Below are 6000 nucleotides of genomic sequence, written 5' to 3' on the forward strand. Positions count from 1 at the left end.
GAAGCGCCTTCTCCCGCTGATGGAGCAAAGTTGCGACAGTGACAAAGACAAGCTCCGCGCTCATGGGCAATGTATATGGGGCAACTGTGCTGCGAATATCTAAGCAGTCGTCGTGCATGGATAAAATGCAATGTTTCAAACAGATCTGATGAATTCACCTACTTTGAAAAAGTGTGCGTTAAGGGAGTCCTTTTGACACAAAGCGAAAATCTACAGTCAAGCGTCAATCAGCAGACAGCCGTGTGTTCTTTAGTCATGAGCCTGTTGTCAAAACGGCAGAAAAAAATGGTCACAAACGAAATATTGTTTCTACACTTAAAATGAACAAAGACAAAATGAGCTAGCCTGATATAAGTCATGTTCATGACGATGCAAATGTAACGAGATTTCGAACTGTTCTGTTGCACACGTTGGGACTCATTTTATTTTTCTACAAAAAACACTTGCCATGACGGGAATCGAACCCGGGCCGCCCTGCGTTACAAGGTAGATGCCTATCCGCTAGACCATTTGGGAAAACTTGATATGTACACCCTAAGATATCTAAGTGTCATTTCGATGAGGTCTGTAGCAGAGGCCATAGAGCACAGCAAACAAATAATCATGTGTTTAAATATCCTTGTCGTTTTGAAAAATTACCATTGTCACCTGCACAGGAATGCCATGCGGCCAACATTGAAGAAATGTGCTTCTCAAATCTGTCATTAACACTGTTTTCCACACGCTTTTTTCATTGCATTGCCATATAATCAATTGCTCATTGATGCGTCACGAATAACGACAATGCGTCGAAAATTAAAGAAATGTAAACATGAATTATGTTATTACTGTCTAAGCATCGCAAAGCTGTATGCGTAAAGGCGTCTGACGTCACAGTGGCTTGCCTGAAACAAAGGAATTAGAGAAACATGTGCTTACAGGGGCGTCGAACCGCCTTCTCCCGCTGATGGAGCAAAGTTGCTACAGTGACAAAGACAAGCTCCGCGCTCATGGGCAATTTATATGAGGCAACTGTGCTGCGAGTATCTAAGTAGTCGTCGTGCATGGATAAAATGCAATGTTTCAAACAGATCTGATGAATTCACCTACTTTGAAAAAGTGTGCGTTAGGGAGTTCCTTTGACACAAAGCGAAAATCTACAGTCAAGCGTCAATCAGCAGACAGCCGTGTGTTCTTTAGTAATGAGCCTGTTGTCAAAACGGCAGAAAAAAATGTTCACAAACGAAATATTGTTTCTACACTTAAAATGAACAAAGAAAAAATTAGCTAGCCTGATATAAGTCATGTTCATGACGATGCAAATGTAACGAGATTTCGAACTGTTCTGTTGCACACGTTGGGACTCATTTTATTTTTCTACAAAAATCCTTTGCCATGACGCGAATCGAACCCGGGCCGCCCTGCGTGACAAGGCAGATTCCTATCCGCTAGACCATTTGGGAAGACTTGATATGTACACCCTAAGATATCTAAGTGTCATTTCGATGAGGTCTGTATCAGAGGCCATAGAGCACAACAAACAAATAATCATGTGTTTAAATATCCTTGTCGTTTTGAAAAATTACCATTGTCACCTGCACAGGAATGCCCTGCAGCCAACATTGAAGAAATGTGCGTCTCAAATCTGTCATTAACACTGTTTTCCACACGCTTTTTTCATTGCATTGCCATATAATCAATTGGTCATTGATGCGTCACGAATAACGACAATGCGTCGAAAATTAAAGAAATGTAAACATGAATTATGTTATTACTGTCTAAGCATCGCAAAGCTGTATGCGTAAAGGCGTCTGACGTCACAGTGGCTTGCCTGAAACAAAGGAATTAGAGAAACATGTTCTTACAGGGGCGTCGAACCACCTTCTCCCGCTGATGGAGCAAAGTTGCTACAGTGACAAAGACAAGCTCCGCGCTCATGGGCAATTTATATGAGGCAACTGTGCTGCGAGTATCTAAGTAGTCGTCGTGCATGGATAAAATGCAATGTTTCAAACAGATCTGATGAATTCACCTACTTTGAAAAAGTGTGCGTTAGGGAGTTCTTTTGACACAAAGCGAAAATCTACAGTCAAGCGTCAATCAGCAGACAGCCGTGTGTTCTTTAGTCATGAGCCTGTTGTCAAAACGGCAGAAAAAAATGTTCACAAACGAAATATTGTTTCTACACTTAAAATGAACAAAGAAGAAATTAGCTAGCCTGATATAAGTCATGTTCATGACGATGCAAATGTAACGAGATTTCAAACTGTTCTGTTGCACACGTTGGGACTCATTTTATTTTTCTACAAAAAACATTTGCCATGACGGGAATCGAACCCGGGCCGCCCTGCGTTACAAGGTATATGCCTATCCGCTAGACCATTTGGGAAGACTTGATATGTACACCCTAAGATATCTAAGTGTCATTTCGATGAGGTCTGTAGCAGAGGCCATAGAGCACAGCAAACAAATAATCATGTGTTTAAATATCCTTGTCGTTTTGAAAAATTACCATTGTCACCTGCACAGGAATGCCATGCGGCCAACATTGAAGAAATGTGCTTCTCAAATCTGTCATTAACACTGTTTTCCACACGCTTTTTTCATTGCATTGCCATATAATCAATTGGTCATTGATGCGTCACGAATAACGACAATGCGTCGAAAATTAAAGAAATGTAAACATGAATTATGTTATTACTGTCTAAGCATCGCAAAGCTGTATGAGTAAAGGCGTCTGACGTCACAGTGGCTTGCCTGAAACAAAGGAATTAGAGAAACATGTGCTTACAGGGGCGTCGAACCTCCTTCTCCCGCTGATGGAGCAAAGTTGCTACAGTGACAAAGACAAGCTCCGCGCTCATGGGCAATTTATATGAGGCAACTGTGCTGCGAGTATCTAAGTAGTCGTCGTGCATGGATAAAATGCAATGTTTCAAACAGATCTGATGAATTCACCTACTTTGAAAAAGTGTGCGTTAGGGAGTTCTTTTGACACAAAGCGAAAATCTACAGTCAAGCGTCAATCAGCAGACAGCCGTGTGTTCTTTAGTAATGAGCCTGTTGTCAAAACGGCAGAAAAAAATGTTCACAAACGAAATATTGTTTCTACACTTAAAATGAACAAAGAAAAAATTAGCTAGCCTGATATAAGTCATGTTCATGACGATGCAAATGTAACGAGATTTCGAACTGTTCTGTTGCACACGTTGGGACTCATTTTATTTTTCTACAAAAATCCTTTGCCATGACGGGAATCGAACCCGGGCCGCCCTGCGTGACAAGGCAGATTCCCATCCGCTAGACCATTTGGGAAGACTTGATATGTACACCCTAAGATATCTAAGTGTCATTTCGATGAGGTCTGTAGCAGAGGCCATAGAGCACAGCAAACAAATAATCAAGTGTTTAAATATCCTTGTCGTTTTGAAAAATTACCATTGTCACCTGCACAGGAATGCCCTGCGGCCAACATTGAAGAAATGTGCTTCTCAAATCTGTCATTAACACTGTTTTCCACACGCTTTTTTCATTGCATTGCCATATAATCAATTGGTCATTGATGCGTCACGAATAACGACAATGCGTCGAAAATTAAAGAAATGTTAACATGAATTATGTTATTACTGTCTAAGCATCGCAAAGCTGTATGCGTAAAGGCGTCTGACGTCACAGTGGCTTGCCTGAAACAAAGGAATTAGAGAAACATGTGCTTACAGGGGCGTCGAACCGCCTTCTCCCGCTGATGGAGCAAAGTTGCTACAGTGACAAAGACAAGCTCCGCGCTCATGGGCAATTTATATGAGGCAACTGTGCTGCGAGTATCTAAGTAGTCGTCGTGCATGGATAAAATGCAATGTTTCAAACAGATCTGATGAATTCACCTACTTTGAAAAAGTGTGCGTTAGGGAGTTCTTTTGACACAAAGCGAAAATCTACAGTCAAGCGTCAATCAGCAGACAGCCGTGTGTTCTTTAGTAATGAGCCTGTTGTCAAAACGGCAGAAAAAAATGTTCACAAACGAAATATTGTTTCTACACTTAAAATGAACAAAGAAAAAATTAGCTAGCCTGATATAAGTCATGTTCATGACGATGCAAATGTAACGAGATTTCGAACTGTTCTGTTGCACACGTTGGGACTCATTTTATTTTTCTACAAAAATCCTTTGCCATGACGGGAATCGAACCCGGGCCGCCCTGCGTGACAAGGCAGATTCCTATCCGCTAGACCATTTGGGAAGACTTGATATGTACACCCTAAGATATCTAAGTGTCATTTCGATGAGGTCTGTATCAGAGGCCATAGAGCACACCAAACAAATAATCATGTGTTTAAATATCCTTGTCGTTTTGAAAAATTACCATTGTCACCTGCACAGGAATGCCATGCGGCCAACATTGAAGAAATGTGCTTCTCAAATCTGTCATTAACACTGTTTTCCACACGCTTTTTTCATTGCATTGCCATATAATCAATTGGTCATTGATGCGTCACGAATTACGACAATGCGTCGAAAATTAAAGAAATGTAAACATGAATTATGTTATTACTGTCTAAGCATCGCAAAGCTGTATGCGTAAAGGCGTCTGACGTCACAGTGGCTTGCCTGAAACAAAGGAATTAGAGAAACATGTGCTTACAGGGGCGTCGAACCGCCTTCTCCCGCTGATGGAGCAAAGTTGCTACAGTGACAAAGACAAGCTCCGCGCTCACGGGCAATTTATATGAGGCAACTGTGCTGCGAGTATCTAAGTAGTCGTCGTGCATGGATAAAATGCAATGTTTCAAACAGATCTGATGAATTCACCTACTTTGAAAAAGTGTGCGTTAGGGAGTTCTTTTGACACAAAGCGAAAATCTACAGTCAAGCGTCAATCAGCAGACAGCCGTGTGTTCTTTAGTCATGAGCCTGTTGTCAAAACGGCAGAAAAAAATGTTCACAAACGAAATATTGTTTCTACACTTAAAATGAACAAAGAAGAAATTAGCTAGCCTGATATAAGTCATGTTCATGACGATGCAAATGTAACGAGATTTCAAACTGTTCTGTTGCACACGTTGGGACTCATTTTATTTTTCTACAAAAAACATTTGCCATGACGGGAATCGAACCCGGGCCGCCCTGCGTTACAAGGTATATGCCTATCCGCTAGACCATTTGGGAAGACTTGATATGTACACCCTAAGATATCTAAGTGTCATTTCGATGAGGTCTGTAGCAGAGGCCATAGAGCACAGCAAACAAATAATCATGTGTTTAAATATCCTTGTCGTTTTGAAAAATTACCATTGTCACCTGCACAGGAATGCCATGCGGCCAACATTGAAGAAATGTGCTTCTCAAATCTGTCATTAACACTGTTTTCCACACGCTTTTTTCATTGCATTGCCATATAATCAATTGGTCATTGATGCGTCACGAATAACGACAATGCGTCGAAAATTAAAGAAATGTAAACATGAATTATGTTATTACTGTCTAAGCATCGCAAAGCTGTATGAGTAAAGGCGTCTGACGTCACAGTGGCTTGCCTGAAACAAAGGAATTAGAGAAACATGTGCTTACAGGGGCGTCGAACCTCCTTCTCCCGCTGATGGAGCAAAGTTGCTACAGTGACAAAGACAAGCTCCGCGCTCATGGGCAATTTATATGAGGCAACTGTGCTGCGAGTATCTAAGTAGTCGTCGTGCATGGATAAAATGCAATGTTTCAAACAGATCTGATGAATTCACCTACTTTGAAAAAGTGTGCGTTAGGGAGTTCTTTTGACACAAAGCGAAAATCTACAGTCAAGCGTCAATCAGCAGACAGCCGTGTGTTCTTTAGTAATGAGCCTGTTGTCAAAACGGCAGAAAAAAATGTTCACAAACGAAATATTGTTTCTACACTTAAAATGAACAAAGAAAAAATTAGCTAGCCTGATATAAGTCATGTTCATGACGATGCAAATGTAACGAGATTTCGAACTGTTCTGTTGCACACGTTGGGACTCATTTTATTTTTCTACAAAAATCCTT

Source organism: Argentina silus (genome assembly GCF_951799395.1).
Source record: "Argentina silus genome assembly, chromosome: 9".
Taxonomy (NCBI): Eukaryota; Metazoa; Chordata; class Actinopteri; order Argentiniformes; family Argentinidae; genus Argentina; species Argentina silus.